Source organism: Gallus gallus, chromosome 1 (assembly GCF_016699485.2).
Source record: "Gallus gallus isolate bGalGal1 chromosome 1, bGalGal1.mat.broiler.GRCg7b, whole genome shotgun sequence".
In the NCBI taxonomy this organism is placed as follows: domain Eukaryota; kingdom Metazoa; phylum Chordata; class Aves; order Galliformes; family Phasianidae; genus Gallus; species Gallus gallus.
Genome location: NC_052532.1, coordinates 5094581 through 5112116, shown reverse-complemented (window position 1 = coordinate 5112116; position 17536 = coordinate 5094581). Strand labels below are relative to the sequence as shown.

At 41.3% G+C, this 17536-nt stretch overlaps 1 long non-coding RNA gene across 2 annotated transcripts; it reads right to left on the bottom strand.

Moving 5' to 3' along the window:
- Positions 1 to 1709: 1709 nt before the first annotated feature.
- LOC112532970 lies at positions 1710 to 15643 on the bottom strand. Of its 2 annotated transcripts, XR_005842277.1 has the most exons (4): positions 15551 to 15643; positions 13602 to 13737; positions 10884 to 10951; positions 1710 to 1755 (listed from the first exon to the last, which is right to left on the bottom strand). It is a non-coding gene; the product is annotated as an uncharacterized LOC112532970 (long non-coding RNA). The 2 variants fall into 2 exon arrangements; XR_003076605.2 differs by lacking the exon at positions 1710 to 1755 and having other exon boundaries at positions 10513 to 10951.
- Positions 15644 to 17536: the final 1893 nt, after the last annotated feature.

The following is a 17536-nucleotide window of genomic DNA, read 5'->3' as shown; positions in this document are numbered from 1 at the left end:
TCCATCATATTATTTGTTATTTATTGATTTCCATTCAAGTCAGTGTTCAGTACAGCATGCAAGTGCAAAATATCAATTCATCTATCTACCTATTCTTTAATCTACTTATCATTTTATGGTACGTACTTATAAATATGTTGCACCACGGCACAATCTTACTTGCACATAAAATCAATAGTTATTTGACAAGCAGATGTTAGATTAGCTGAGGGCAGCAGGATTTCAACCTTAAAAGCTAAGAACAGAAGGGTTGGCTTAACCTGGCTTTAGCTGGCTCTGTTCCACCCTCCTCTTCTGACTCCCAGGCTACCTCTCACCTCCTGGAGCCAGACATCCCACAGCGTCCCTAGTTATGCCTTAAAAGCACCTTTCAAATAAATCTGATGTCAGTCATCCCTGTTGTCTTCCCCACAGCATTATGCAGCAGCACTTCCCTCTGAGGGAAGGAGAGGATGTGTGTGAGGGACAGGGAGGGGAGGAGGAAAGCAGTGTATGATTTCAAAAGTAACACAATTCAGAGCACTCCGACTAAAGCAAGAAATTCAGAGCTGTGCTTCTCCTAGCTGATTGGTAGCAAAGATGAAATCCATATGGTGGCCTCAGCACACATCCTAGTGGCCAGGTGTCCGTATCATGGAATCATAGAATGATAGAATCACAGAATGATAGAATGATAGAATCATAGAATGGCTTGGGTTGGAAGGGACTTCAAGGATCATGAAACTCCAACCCTCCTGCCACAGGCAGGGTTACCAACTTCCACATTTAATACTAGACCAGGCTGCCCAGGGCTCCATCCAACCTGGCCTTGAACACCTCCAGGGATGGGGCATCCATACAACCTTTCTGGGCAGCCTCTTCCAGCACCTCACCACTCTAATAGTAAAGAACTTCCTCCTGATATCCAACCTAAATCTTCCCTCCTTCAACTTAAATCCTTTTCCCCTTGTCCTCCTATTATCTACACTTTCAAAGAGTTGGTTCCCCTCCTGTTTATAGGCTCACTTTAGATACTGGAAGGCTGCAATGAGGTCACCCCCCAGCCTTCTCTTCTCCAGGCTGAACAAGCCCAGCTCCCTCAGCCTGTCTTCATAGGGAAGGTGCTCCAGCCCCTGTATCAAAAATAATGCAGACTGTATCCTGCATAGTCCATCCCAAACCTACAAAGACCTGAATGTGGCACCCCTGCCAGAGGAGGAGACACCTACAACACAGGCATCATCCAGATAGGGAAAGCAGAATGACTGTATTTCCTCCATGCTCTTGTTAGAATGGCATTAGCCAAAGCCCAACGACAAAGATAACATTTGTTTTGTTGCTGACTTTAAGAGGAAGTATTGGCACAAACTGCCCAGGGAGGTGATGGAGTCACCATCCCTGTAGGTGTTCAAGAAAACAGCAGATGTGGCACTGAGGGACGTGATTTAGTGGCATGGTGGGGATGGGTTGGTGGTTGGACTAGATGATCTTAGTCATCTTTGCCAACCTTAATGATTCTATGATTCTAGGATGCTTACAAAGGATGTTATCTTCTGAGTATGGAACTTCCTACTGACCCAGGTAGGAAAGAAGACATACATTTGTAAATTTAACCCTTGCATGGTGCTTCTTAGTGATTATCATCCACTTGTATCTAAGGGGTTAGAATTTTTTTCAAATATCTGCAAAAAAATTATATTCAAAACCAAAATAACTCACTAGATGCTTACCTTGTTCAAAGAATGGACTGCTTGAGTTGGGCTCAGGGCTCTTGTGCTGTATGAATCATAGGATCATAGAATTACAAACTAATTAAGGTTGGAAAGACCAGTAAGATCAATTATAGGGACTAGAGGGAATAGCTTCAAGCTGCGCCAGGGAAGGTTCAGGCTGGACGTTAGGAAATACTACTTCTCTGAAAGGCTGGTCAGGCACTGAAATGGACTGCCCAGAGAGGTGGTGGAGTCACCGACCCTGGTGGTGTTCAAGGAACATTTGGATGTTGTCTTGAGGGACATGGTTTAGCGAGAACCATTGGTGAAGGACGAATAGTTGGACTGGATGACCCTGTGGGTCTTCTCCAACCTTAGCGATTCTGTGATTCTGTGATTAGTCCAACCATTAACCTACAGCTGCAGCCCCACAACATGCTCTCACCACCAGGTCATATCCACGCCTGGCCTTTCGGTTCCAGCAAAGATCTCCATGAAAGACTGATTTAAACTGATTAACACATGCTCAATGGGCACCGCACTTTCAGTTTTCAGGGAAATGTTGCTGTCATTATGATATAATGATCTATCTCCAAAACATATTTCCATCTTCATGTGCTAGCAAACACATTATTATCCCACATTCTTACAGATATTCCTTAAGATCTACTATGAGGATCTCCCTGGATTCTTTCTTGAAGGAAACAGGCATTTCCACTGACCAAAGCACTTTGGAAGTAAGCCTATGATCAGTCTTACTGATATAGAAATGGAGTGCTCTGTTACTCCTTTTCTTGATTTCTATTTGCAGAGGCAACACACAGTCTCTCCCCAGGAAGCCTGAGGAGAAAGAGTTCCTCATGGTAAGAGAGGGGCATGACTGGAACAAATTGCAGAAGGAGAGCCCTGGGGTTAGCCTTGCAGCTCCCATAACTGCTTGGGCTTGCTGTCTTTCACAGAGCTTATATTCTTGTTCATATATTCTTGTCCTTCCCTTGCCAGCCTGCTTTTGCATAGGCAAAGCAGTTTGCAAACCCATGGCCTTTTTATGCCAGCTGTGGCAAACAGCAACATGATTGTGTTCAGAGCGGCCCTTGGCTTCCTATCACAAAGAGAGAGGACAGGCAGTGCTCTAAACGGTGTGTGCGCTCACTGCTGCACACTTAGTATATTGTTTCTGCAACCACAGATTGATAAGATATCCTAATAGTAAGATGAACATTCATGATACAGCTCCTTTGCTGCCCTTTCTGGCAGCGTGTTGCCAGCTGACTACATATTGCCACTCCAGTCACTGAAAGGTAATGTTAGCTCAAGCAATGAGTCAGATTGACAGGAAGTTTCACAGCTTGTCGTGTACATTTTTTCATTACTGTGGAGCTGAACGGTGTTTAATAGCGCTACCTTTCTCCCACCCACATGAGTGAAAAAGGCTAACTCATTCTTCCTCTCTCCTACCCGTTCTACCAGCTTTACACATCCTCTTTACTTTGGCTTTGCTCCGGTCTGACAATGTCTTCTGCTGCTGCTACAACCCTTCTGGTTTTAAAAGTGGGGAAAAGGTGATTTGTTGGACTGGATGCTGTCCATCAGTTCAGTTTCTAACCCAGGCACAGTAGTGATAAGGGAGTGGTGGAGGTGGGAATTTTGAACGTTCAGGAATATGGAATGAAGAAGAAAGAAGTGGAAAAAAAAGAGATCCTCACCTTGCTTTTACTGTTAGATCAGTAGATTTTCCAGTTTAACTTTAAATCATTTCTAAAAGAATCTGTTCTAGTCCAAGAAAGTAATGGTTCAGATTCACATCTGCTTTGAGAATAATGGCACTTTCTGAATGGGCTGAATTTATTTCCAATCCTTGCTGCCAGGCCAAATTTCCCCCACTTTCCTCCTCGAATTAAAACAGGATTTATGTCAGGCTGAGACGATGAACGCACCCATTCCCTTTTCCAAGCCCATTATAGCAAGCAGGTTTAATAGAGTTTTGCTTTGTCTTAATATCTGTGTGGTTTTTATTTCCTCATCTGCTTTACTTTAAACACATCACAATGTCTAGGAATCTCTGAATATACTGCAAATATAAACAAAGAAAAAGAGGAACATATACAGTTGTAACAGCAGTCTAAAACATAAAGTACACGGCAATGGCAAAAAAAGAATGAGATGAGATATTTGTTAAACTCCAACTGAAAAACTGTCTTGTCAATCAGTATTTCCCCAGTATTTCACTCCAGTTGTCATATCAATGGCAGCCAATTTAGCATCAGGAAAATTTCTGTGGAAGTTAAACTTTTCCAGCATGACCTTTCTTTTTATTTTGGTTTTAGGGAAGATCTGAAATGATATTTGCAGCAATTCAGAGTTATGTGTAACAGCTACCAGGTCAGCCTTTATTCATGGACTAGTACTGTTACCTTGGATGATGCTGAATGGAGATGTGCTACAAAAATATAGCTGAGGATCATACCTTAATTCCTGTCCCACCTAGCCACTTCAGGTGATCAAACATAAAATTATTATCCGTATCGATCCACTGCAATTTGGAGGGTGGAGAGAAAACTGTGCTGTCTGGAGAGAGCTGCTTGGGTCATGAGTGACCTTCACCTTCAGAGTGTCTCCTAGACCCTTCTTGGTCTCTGTGCTTGCCCTGAGGTACTAGGGCTAGTGACAAGCTGACCTTTCCAAGCTCTCATCCTGTCTCTAAGGTGTTAAATTGCCTTGGTCCCACTGCCATGGCATATGAAAAAGATAACTTCCCTTGCTCTGCTGGTCACTCATTTTAATGTATTCCAGGCCACCACTGATCTTCTTGGCCACAAAGGCACACTGCTGGCTCATGGGCAACCTGCTGTCCACCAGGACAACCAGGTCCTTCTCTACAGAGCTCCTCTCCAGTGGATCAGCCCCAAACATATGGTTATTTCTCCTCAGGTGAAGGACTCTACAATTGCCCCTGCTGAACCTCATAAAGTTCCTCTCTGCCCAACTCAGCCTGTACAGGTGCTACTGAAGGGAGCTCTTCCTTCTGATGTGTCAGACACTCCTCCCATCTTTATATAATCGGCAAACTTGCTGAGGGTGCCCATCATACAGGTCACTGACGAAGATGTTGAACAAGACCAGACCCAGCACTGAACACTGGGGAACACCACTAGTTACAGGCCTCAAACTAGACTCTGTGTCACTGATCACAACTCTCTGAGCTCCTCCAGTCAATCAGTCCTCAATCCACCTCGCTGCCCACTCATCTATCCCATACTTCTAAGCTTACCTACCACTGGCCTGAAGCCTTTCTCAGCAGCAGAAACCCATTATCCAAAAGCCAGCTGTACATTTCCCTCATAATAAACTAGGTAATAACTGAAGGTATGGCCTTGTGTAGCAAAGGATGCTGACCTCAGAAAATTCTTTGCAAGCCAGCCTGTACAATGGCAGTGATGTATTGCTGGAAGTACAGTTTTTTGTTCAGGAGGAAGTTGCATCTAGTAAAAGCACTGACACCTGATTTGCCTGCAAACAATGCAGTTCTTTCTGCAAGAAGTATCCCAGCAAGTAGGCTGGAAGAGGAGAGGCACAGTAAGCAAGCTGAGGAAGCTAGTGAGGAAACTGAAAGCCTAAACAACAAATAGTTTGAACAAAGAACAAGAACTGGACAGAATGCCTTCACATTGATCAAAAACAGGCAACCCAAAATAAGAAACTCAGATTTAGTCTCAGATTCAATTTGGGGAATCCTCATTTCAATGTATTTTAATTTATTTCTGGGTCTTTTCCATTTTCAGATGGGATTTTCCTTTCAAGCAAGACTCAGGTGCTTTTTGTGATTGGCATTATGTTCAGCATTCAGTTATTTAGTGTAAATACACCAAAAAAGTTTCCTTCTGCTCAACTTGAATATTTGTGGGTTGAACAGCCTTGCACTTTTCCTTTTCACTTCCTTTTATCTCACTGACAAAAAGCACCAGAAGTTTTTGTTTCAGATCAATTGAAGGCAATTCTTAAAACAATTTGACTTATCTGTGCTTTCCCACCCAATATCCTTTATTCATACATTTGAGGTAAGAATTTCTGTATGCCTCAGAAGCCATAACCTTTGCTCTGAGTATCTGTATCATCTACTTCTAGGAAAACTGTGTGTAACCCACTACTAAACAAGATCACAATCAGATGTTCACTTCTGTTATTTTTTCTTTGTTTCTCATAGTACCAGTATTGTTGCTTCCTTTAGGATCAGCTGAAGGAGCAGCACAGCTGTGAGAAATTGATTTCAGAATAGGAAGATGAAACTGCTTCTAGTCTGCAAATTCAGAATTTAGAAACTTACTAAAAAGAGACAGCAATGGTCTATAAAGAAACATTTAGAGCTACTCTGATTAGATCACTTACACAGTTATTTTAATATCCTAGTTGTAATGTTAATAGAAATAAATGTTTTTGACAGTGGATGCAGAGAATTGTGAACTGACCACAGATTTTTCTTCCTTCTTCATAAGTATAAATTTGTTCACGCCCAACAGTTTATATAAACATTCCAAATGTATCTCTTGCCTACCTAACTTTATCTCCATCTGATTTCAGACAACTGTGCAAAGTGATAATAAGAAGTTATCTTCCCTTACCTGAGAGTTACCATTTTTCCACCGCAGAAAGAGTAACTGAGGTATGGTAGCTTAAAATATCCCCATTTCTTTCCCCTTTGAATCAGCTAAGAGTATTCACTAAGAGGGAACTAAGCATTACTAATAGTGTTCACTAGCCTGATGCTTTTTTGCACCTCAACTATGACCAGCTGCTTGTTGGGTTCACAGCATTTAAACACAACCTAGTTTAAGATTATTTTATTAAATAACTCTTTTTTGTGTCGTTTCCTTTTTAATTCTTCTAGGATCTTGGTCTTCATAAAGAAGAGAAGATATATTCTTTGATCTTTTTAAAACTATCTGACTTTTTGTTTGTTTTTTGTTTTTGTTTTCCTAAAAATCCTCTTGTTCTGCAATTCTGATAGTGCAGCTCATTTGACATGCCCACTTGATGTGCTTGCATCTGTTGGGTTTTTTTCTTCCATCATCCTTGCATTAAGCAGCCCTAATGCCTCTCAAACTTCTGCTGAGAGGATGCATAAGAGGATAATGTCCAGGACTGTGCAACCAAAGAGCTCCTTGCAAAAAAGGTCCATAGGCAAACAGAAGAATGACAACTCCCAAAGATTAGGCAACTTTACCAACCCAGCTTGGTCAAAGACAGCCAGATGCAGCCTTTGAAGAATGAAGAAAGAAGGAAAATAGCTGTTGTGTGCTCTGAACACAAAGTGATGGTCTTAGTTCAGAAAAGATGTATAACTGGACATTTATGAATCTGGACATTTATGTGGTTATGAGCTTCATAGGACTTCCTTTGTGAAATTGCATCTGAGAACTTGCAGAGAAAGTGGAAGGACAAGTACAGGATTTATTTTAACAAAAAGACAATACAGACAATTATGAGCTAGTCTAAGTTTCACTTTGATGCCTAGAAACATACTAGAATACATTATTCACCAAACCACTTGTAAGCAAGCCAAGGGATACAACAAAACAGGAATTTGCAGAGAACAAATCATGTCAGTTCAATCAGATCTCCTCCAATGCCAGAATTCTTGGTACAGTGGATGGAGGGAACATGAAAACCTGATGTAACAAAACTTTTCTAAGGTTTGTAACACATGCCCGTAAGCCATTTTCATCAGCAAACTGAGCTCCTGGAACCTGGGCATGACCACTGAAAATCAAGTACTTACAGGACTACTTGTAAAAAGTACTCAAAAAACACTATCAACAGCCTGAAGACATAAAAGGGAGATTTGCTATGGGCAGTATGGTGGAGATGTTCCCACAGTTGAAAAGCCCTCTATAACAGACAGGGCAGTACCTGTTTAGAACAAGCATATGGCATTATCTAAAGAACATTTTCAGAAACTTCAGAAATGATCAAGATTCATGTTTTCTTGGCAAACTGCAGAAATGGTCAGAAATGCAAAGAAGTTATTTTTAACTGAGACGAGCACAGAAACGTATAACAGACAATACAAAGGCATACAAGTCTAACAGGTGGGAGCTCCCTTGGAACATCACCACATATCAAGATCTGGAAGCTATAGGCAACTTAAACATTCAGTCATGGAGAAGTGAATTTTGTCAAGAGACAAAAATGTCATCCTGCAGTCTTTATACAGTACCAGAGATAAACCTTTTTCTTCTCTATTCCATAATGGTAAGTCTTGGCATGGAATGTTGTGAATAGATTTGGCCTTCAGTCTTCACTGGGGATATAGATGAAGAGATATGACAGTAAAAAGCATGACCTGCGAGGAAAGGTTTCAGAAATTATATTTGTTTAGTCTAGAAGGGAGCAGGTTCAAGCAGGACAATCTATCTTTCCTTCCATGCGTGAAAGGTTGTTTTAGAGATGACAGCAACCATTGTTCTACAGTGGCAACGAGAATAGGACGAGAACAAAACTAGTTCAATCCACAGCACAAAGGATTTAGGTTATCAGTTCAGAGGACATGCTGGACCTGTAATCACAGGGAGTTTGAGGCAGATTCTGGAATCTGTCATTGCCTTGCCTTTAAGTCCATGGCAGATGGCAGACCTAGTCAGGGGCTGCCTAGGTAAGCTTAAATTCCAATTTAGAGCAAAGTGGGACTCACATCATCTTGTCTATCTAGACAAAGGCACAAAGCAGCTGTCTGGATGGAAGTCACACAGAATCACAGAATGGCCTGGGTTGGAAGGGACCTCAAGGATCATGAATCTCCAACCCCCCTGCCAGGCAGGGCCACCAACCTCCCTATTCACTAGACCAGGTTGCCCAGGGCCCCATCTACGGGGCATCTACGACCTCTCTGGGCAGCCCATTCCAGCACCTCACCACTCTCCTGGTAAAGAATTTCCCCCTAACATCCAACCTAAATCTTCCCTCTTTAAAACCATTCCCCCTTGTCCTGCTGGTATCTACCCTTTCAAAGAGTTTACTCCCTTCTTGTTTATGGGCTCCCTTCAGGTACTGAAAGGCTGCAATGAGGTCACCCCGCAGCCTTCTCTTCTCCAGGCTGAATAAGCCCAGCTCCCTCAGCCTGTCTTCGTAGGGGAGGTGCTCCAGCCCCCTGATCATCCTCAGATGTCAATGCACTTTGTACCTAAGCTATGTAAATTTTTTTTTTCCAGGCTGATTCCAGTGCTTTAGCTGAAGGAGACTTTGCTTTGGATTTCTGTAATATTATAAAAGCCTCATATTTATCTCATATCATTCATTGTGTTTGCCTTTCATATTTTCACTTGGAAGAGGTGGGAAAAGTAGAAAAACTGGATTTTTTAGAATAGAATCATTGAATAATTTGAGAATTGAAGGGACAAAGGGGCCTTTAAAGGTCATCTGGTCCAAATCCCCTGCAATGAACAGGGACATCCACAGATACGTCAGGTTGCTCAGAGCCCAGTCCAGCCGGAATAGATTCACATACAAACTCTTCTGAGGGATAAAAACAACTTTGTATTGCCCTGATCTTATTTACCACAATGAACTAGGACACATTCACATCGGCACCAAGTCCAAATTGATTAAGTGAAGTATGGATTTCAGGAAGGTATCTGGCATTATTATGGAGAAGCATGAGAAAAAAATAAAATACTTTCTCAGTTTATGAGTTTGTCCTGAAGTTAATCTCACTGGCTAAAACAAGAGTGAACATTGAAAGGCTTTATTTTCCAACTGTGTTTTTTTCTTATGCTTTTCTCCTCTGGATTTCAGATGCCTCTAGAAATAAAGTAAGATCTCTTCTCATCACAATCAAATTCACCTCAGGATCTTCCATGAAGAAGTTCTTCACATGCTGACAGTCAGGGATAGAGGCTACTGCAGCAGCAGAAATACTGTTCTATTAATTTTTCATTTGTGGCTGAAGTTTGATTTAGGTTGTAGTGGCTAAAGGCAAGTTTAATTCTCATTGTGCATTCAGTGAAAATCCATTGGAAGACTGTCATTCCCTTGGCATGTGACTTTTTTTTTGACTCTGTGGTACTATGAAGTCTTCAATTCCATTTCACTTTACAGTCTCTCCATTGAGGAGGGGAGTGAACAAGCAAACACAATATGAATAAAGTCTTTATGCTTTCTCATCTGAGGCATAACCAAAAGGCTTGAAATGGTGCTTGGGAATTTCACATTTTTGGTCTAGATCATCCAACAATATGTTCTGATAATTTGCTAGAGTGTTATTTAAGGGGATCAGAATAAGCAGAAAGCCAAACATCCCACGGTGGGAAGTAACTGAAAGAGGAGAGGAGAGGAGAGGAGAGGAGAGGAGAGGAGAGGAGAGGAGAGGAGAGGAGAGGAGAGGAGAGGAGAGGAGAGGAGAGGAGAGGAGAGGAGAGGAGAGGAGAGGAGAGGAGAGGAGAGGAGAGGAGAGGAGAGGAGAGGAGAGGAGAGGAGAGGAGAGGAGAGGAGAGGAGGGGAGAGGAGGGGAGAGGAGGGGAGAGGAGGGGAGAGGAGGGGAGAGGAGGGGAGAGGAGGGGAGAGGAGGGGAGAGGAGGGGAGAGGAGGGGAGAGGAGGGGAGAGGAGGGGAGAGGAGAGGAGAGGAGAGGAGAGGAGAGGAGAGGAGAGGAGAGGAGAGGAGAGGAGAGGAGAGGAGAGGAGAGGAGAGGAGAGGAGAGGAGAGGAGAGGAGAGGAGAGGAGAGGAGAGGAGAGGAGAGGAGAGGAGAGGAGGGGAGAGGAGGGGAGAGGAGGGGAGAGGAGGGGAGAGGAGAGGAGAGGAGGGGAGAGGAGGGGAGAGGAGAGGAGAGGAGAGAGACATTTTCTAGGAATCTGATAGCTCAGATGAATAGCATTAAAAGGAACTGAAGTTTGTTCTGAATGTATCTTTAATATAATCTAGCTTGTAACACCGACAATAACCTTCTTTAAGGGTTATGAAGGCACAGTCTCTCTTTACATTACTATCTGCAAAGAAGAATTTACTACCTTCCTCAGAAGCAACTGGTACTGAGCAATGGAAATGAGGGTCTACCAAACATTTAATATTACCTATATTCTGCTATATATTCTCCGTATATGTATGTACAAACATATTAGGACTAGTGAAGTATGATTTTGTAATCAGTCAATTTTCTACCCTCATTTTTAACATGACCTTTAGCAAAATAGTAGCTTGTACCATGCTGCAGTTTCTCCGTCTCTCTCACAGGGATCTGGATCTTTATGGAGATCATTTCAGACTCATTGCTAAGAAAAAAAAAAGAACAAAAAAGAGGATTAATAATATTAATATTAATAATTAATATTAATAATTCCATATAATCTCTTTTTTCTCCCCATAACGTACATAACCAAACTGTGAAGGCTTTCCAAAGTATATACAAAACTTTTGAGGACTTTCCTTGGAAAAAAAAATTATCAAGAATGAGGAAAGGTTTTCTACACAGAAAATAACTACTAGGGTTTCCAATTTGAATGTGGGTGAGGCAAGCGTTCATGTTTAGAGCAGCAAACAGAGTCTATTCAGGAGTATCAAAGGTGTCCAAAAGGGACTGAAGAATGAAACATCCTTAAAGAAATTCATAATGGATACAGAAGGTGAGTGCACAGAAAGGAGCTGATAGGCGGAGGCAATGGCAGTATCTGAAGAAAGAAAAAAAAGGAAAAAAAAATTGCTGTATGTACTCTTTCATTTAAGTTTCATTTTCCCAATTACTGTATTCATGGAGGTACTGAAAGACTGTATCAGATGAATATAAAGTATGCTGCCACCAGAAGTAAATGTCCAGCCTAATCTGTTAACACAGATTGGGCTGGACAACAACAGCAGGAGAAAAAAAGCACTACCTGTGGAAACAACAAGGACTTTTGAGATATCGAAGACTTCTGTTCAAAATATACCTGAGATAAAGCATTGTATAAAGTTCACACATTAAATATTCTGATTGCTGTGCAAAACATTAGCTGAGACAGTTTGTGCAATGAACAAATTATAGACTTCGCATTGCCTACTATGTGGATGACCTTCTGTGTTTTTCATGATATTTTAATACACAATAGTGTATATGTGCATTTTATAAAGAGATGGGCATTATATGCAAAGGCGGGATGCTTATAACATACAAATCATGCCTGTAAACATCAATAGGTAATCTGAATTCACTTTCAGAACACCTTATTATTCTGAGACACATCGTCATATCTCCAGAGCCCAGGAGTTCCCACCACATTTTGACCGAGTCACTTCGTTACACTTTGGTGTCCTGAGCACAAAGAACTGGGCTGGGGGAAGAGAGAAGAATTGTCCCACTGAGGATTCCTAGAAATGTGGCGTATTGTCTATGAGAGAAGCATATTGCTTCCTTGAACTGAATAGCTTTAAGGAGAAAAAAAAAATCAATCATCCTGGAGGAATTCTGCTATTTCTGCTACCATTTCTTAGGTCCAGGTGTCCCAGTTACATTTCTGTCACTCCTGGAGTGGGAAACACAGAGCGTGAAACTGTTAATTTGGTGGGCTGTGTATCAGGAAAAGAACAAAAGTCATCTGAAAACTGCCCAGGAAACTGGCCCTTTTCACCATGTGTTTGTTTGGAAAGAGGAATTGAAAATAACTTCCCAGACTTTCAATGAAATAGAAGCTTAAAATAAAGATGTATTCATTACTAACAAGGTTGAAAGGAACTCATGTCATTATCCCACAGCAGTGAGCTTTGGGAATGTGAGTGAGACCTGAGCATCTTCAGAAACAAAAAAATGAGCAAAATAAGGAGGAAGAAAGGGGGAAGAGATAGGTGGGGAAGGGGCTGAGGGCTAAACTTAGGTTGAGCAGCAGAAGAAGGATCTATGCTAATGTAGTCCCGCACGAGTTGTGGTAGAAGATATGATTATTTTCCAGAGACACAGAATGCAGGGGTCCCAGCTATTCTAGTGGGCATGGTGGTGATGGTCAGACTAGACAATCTTAGTGGTCTCTTCCAATCTCAATGTTCTATAATTCTACGATTCTATTCTCTTTGCCAGCACTACTCAGTTATTTAAAAGAGAGTCAAGAAATGATCTGCAGCCCTACAATGAGATGAAGTTTCAAAAGGAAGCATTTCAAATGCTAATCCGCCTTTGTGTTCAGAACTAAAATGATAAGGGCTTTGTATCCTGAGATCAGAGAGATTGAACCCTCTGGCTGGACCGCATGGGAGAAGAGATATTGATGTCCGTACCTTACACAACATGGGTGATACCAAGAGGCCTCCACTGCAAACCAGTTCCTAGATGTCACTTCACAATGGTGTAGAGCAAAGGACTTGGTCTCCTCAGGACACCTCAAGAGAGCTGAGTCCTGGAGCTAATTCCTTGTATGCTTCACACAAGGAGAAGCTTCACAGAAGGAGAAGCAGACTCAAACTGGGAGTAATTTAAAATACGAAACAGCTCCAGAAACCTGGCTAGCCTTGGCTTCTTGGCCTCCCTTAGAGCTGAGAGCATTAATGCTTGCTCAAGATCTTGTGCTCCAGTCTTTAATCTCTGTAGGCCTCATTTCTCCACCCATCAAACACGGATACCTTTGCTCTCCAGCTTATCTATTTAAAGTTTACCCCTAATGTAGCTCTACTGCCTTTCCTGGAATTAGTCTCACTTTATACCAGAGTTAGAAGGTAATTAAACTCTTCCTGTACTTGTCTAGCTGTGTATGTATATCAAGTACATATCCCTCAAGGAAAATTTGACAGCCTCTGTTCTCCTGACTATTTTCTAGTCAAACTAAGGAACAAAAATTCTTACCCTTTTTTCCTGCCTTTTTTCTCTCTTTTAATTCTGAGTAACAAATGAAGAAAATGGGAAATGATGATATTCATACCTTCAGAGAAGGAATCCCAGGACAATTAAACGTTTCCTACCTCCTAAATTCACCTTCTTCACAAGCTCTCTTTAAGTACTTGTACAACAGATGAGAGTTGCCTGTATAAAATATTTTCATGGGAGAGTCGGAAGAAGCAAGTAGGTCTTTGGTCTTTAGTAATGTAGCATTAATACCTGAGAAGAGGGAAATCTAATTATTTATACTGACACTTGTATAGACTGTAATTTCACTGTTACAAAATGACAGGAAGAATTAATTCTGAAATACAGTAAGCAGCAGAGAAGTGTCCCTACTCAACAGATCTTTTTCTGGGTTGTTTTAGAGTCATAAAAAATACTGATAAAGTTTGGTGTTTTTTTTAAGAGTAATCCATTATTCAGCCACAGGAAACTAAACTACATATCTTTTGGTTTATGATTGTCTATAAAAATGAGAAAGAAATATTTTTGTCTTAAATACTGGGTTTAGCACAGGACTGTTAACACTATCACCTGGAATCACTGTCTAACAAAACTTGGCTGTGTAGGAAGCATTCATCTGACTTCAATTTCTTAAAATAACCTGCCCAAAACAGACAATGACAACTGTAAAGTAACACTGATAGGTAACTACCATTAGTGTCAAGAGAAGCTATACAAATGAGGGGAGAATGAGGCTCATATTATCTTGGCTCTCATCTCCCGTCAGATAAAAAGAAACCTAACTACCAACAAGGCAAGCTACTAGCAAAAGATCTTTCCCTAGTCTAATATCCATAGTACCTTGATTAACCAATGATGGTGGAAACAATACCAGAAGCAGAACTGGTGCAGTATAAGCCCTTTGTGCTTAGCAGAGCTTTAATGAAAAGTTGGAATGACACTTATGATCATAACATCTTTATTGCCTCTCCAGCAGAAATTTGCCTCCCTCCCTGCAGACATGCACATTTCCCATTGTTTATCCCCTCCAGTGTTTTGTAAGCTAGATAAGAACATGGACATCACAGTCTTTACTGATCTAGAAGTTAGTTACCTAGTCAAAATCAATTGTGTAGGATCTGTCTATGCTTAAAGGAAGAAAAGGAGAGAGGTCATTCATCCTACCAGTAGGTGTTTTCCCCAGGAGAAAAGAATTTACCTACCGAAGTGTCTGCATATAGAGACTTAATCTCCCTGCTGAAGTTTGACTGGGAGACAAAATCTCTTGTATGGGCTCATGTAGTCAGACACTAGGAATACATTGTACAGTTCAAAACTATGGTCCCAGTCCTTTGATTTAAACCCATATTTCATGGGTCCTCTAACTTGAATCAGTTAATCAGAGGCGGATATGAGTAGGAAGAAGACAGTGATGACACTGCACAGTTTTTGTTAGCAACACAAAGCTGGTGAATTGACAGGGATCATTATTGCAAAATAAGCAACGTGTGAAACACCAGTCGACAGCAGCATACAATGTTAATGTCTCAAACATACATACTAGCACTTTTCATACCTGTTGAATTAGATACCATGGAGTTCATAACAAAATTAGGTACATTTTATGCTAAGACATCCTAATTACTTTTTCAACAATTTGAATTACTTCTTCAGCAAGTTTCCTATCATCTTTTCCCATTTAGACTTTCAGGACTGGAGTTCCCTTGAGGTTGGATTTATCTACCTATCTTGAACCATCTACAACACAGATGCCTACATCTAAGCTAGTCACCTTAGGTTCTCTTTACAGTCAATAGAGAGGAAGAGGCGTTTAGAGGTGATTCATCTCATCCTAATATAGATATCAAACAAGTATCAGATTAATTACACTCTGGAGATACCTGTTTATCTCTGCTGACAATAAAAGGAGCCTAGAATGACTAGCTTAGACTTACCTGTCTGTATTTTGGTTTCCTACAGTTAGATGAGATAAATCCCAGCAAGAGCTTCCTTTGATCGAACAATCACAAAATGAAAAGAAGGGCAAGAGTGGATGAACGGGAAGGACAGAATAACTGTGTGTTACCTGATCAGAAATAAACACACCAGTGGAGGGGTTCATAATCTTCCAGTAGCCCAAGATCCCAAAGGTATCTTGCTTTCCATTTCTCCAAATTGGACCTGAAAGAAAGACCATATCTGTCCTCAAAAACGTACTCATATCTCCTTATGGCAGCTTCTATTAATAGGTCAGATCTGGATCTCCTGAGCTGACTGGACTCACCAAAGCTTCTCTCAGTGAGTGTGAACATGTGTGTGAATTACAACACCAAAGATCTAGCCTCTGACCCTCTGTTTCATGACTTAGCTGATTTATGCTTGGGGCTCCAATTGTCTTTTATGATCATGTTTTATTGTGCTATTACTCAGATGGGGAAAAATAGAAAAATCTCAGAAGCATGGAGGTAGAATGAGGGTTTCTCTTTCTTAGCTTGTTGTTACACTAGTAATTGCCTTTGTCACAACTTGAGAGTGATGCTGCAATGAAAGAGCATGGAGCAAATCCATATCTCAGTATGCAGTTCTTAAAATCCTACAGATAAACTTTCCCTCTGTCCTGTCTGGGACATAAACAAACAAACCCAAGATCAGTAAACTACTCTACCTGGAGTGTTTCTCAGCTCTCAGAGAGAATCTGGTCTTCCATCTTTTCTAGACATTGATTTTTTGTTGTTGTTCTCATCCTACCAAAACAATCAAATCAAAGAACCCTCAGCCTGTGTTGACTGTTTGAAAGAAGAGAGAAGGTGAAAGTCTGACTTCAAAAAGTTTTGACAGTTGGCATGGTAACGAGCCCATTCCAACTGAAATGACCTCATTGCTGCTCATTTTTCCTGGCTACCAATCGATTTATGAACCTCTTTTAACATCTAGAGAAGTGTTAATGAATCAAGTGTTTAAAAATAACATGCACCAGGAGGTTGTAAATTACAGCCCCAGCATCCTTTGAATTCACATCCTACATTTCTATAACCCACCTGGTACCCGTCTGCTGCGAGATGGGTGTTCATTCAGGGGCTAAAATTATTATTCTCAAATATGTATTTGGGGTTACACAAAGTCTTGATCCTCAACATCCAGTTTTGCTGTCAGATCTGACACAGTGGAAGAAGAGGATGAGGAAAAGTTGAGCAAAGGGGGGTGTCACTGCTCAAAGGAGAGGAAATAAGTGCAGAACCCAGACCACCCTAAAAGCAGCAGCGTCAAAAGAGGAGCACACAGTACTCCATGCTGAATCAGTGCACCTCAGACATTTCAGGCTTCATCTTGATCAACCAATTGGATCAAGTACTGCTTAGTGCTGTTAAATAAAGCACTACCACTGATAATGTGTTTGGTAGGGACCATTTGCATGAGCCAAGATTTGCAGAGTGAACTCTTAGGTTGGAATTCAGTTTGCCTGCCTGTCAGTTATGCGAACCTAAGAAGTGGAGGTCAGCTCACAGACTGAGACGCCAGTAACCCGATATTGTGGTAGGAAAGAAAAAATATTTTCCTGGACATCAGCATGCGTGTTGCATGTAATGTGAAGAAGTTAGCTATTCAACTGTACTTGGGATGCCAGACTTCTTTGGGTTTATGTGTTCAGGCTGGGTGTCATTCTTCAAAAATAATGCTGACAAACTGGAATGAATCAAGAAGAAAAATAAGGAAGGTTAAAAGTTAAGAGAAAGTGACCCATAAACAAAGGCTGATGGAGCTGGGCTTGTTAAGGTTGAGTGCAGCCATCTCATCTATTCCCCCTGTAGTTGTGAGATGGAGCAGTAAGTATGTGTCTGAGCTGGGTTTAAATAAACTAGCTCAGACAGTTTGTGCACAACATGGATCACATCTACTTCACCCTGCTACACAGAGGACTTTGCAAGAAGAGAGATTTATATTGCACACTAAACAACAGCCAGAACCAGACTTGAAAGCAAACCCCCATATGCCTACCCCTTCTCTGCTGTCAAATGAGACAAACCTGATGGGTTCAACCCAGCCAAAAAGAAAAATCAGGACTGGAAAAGTA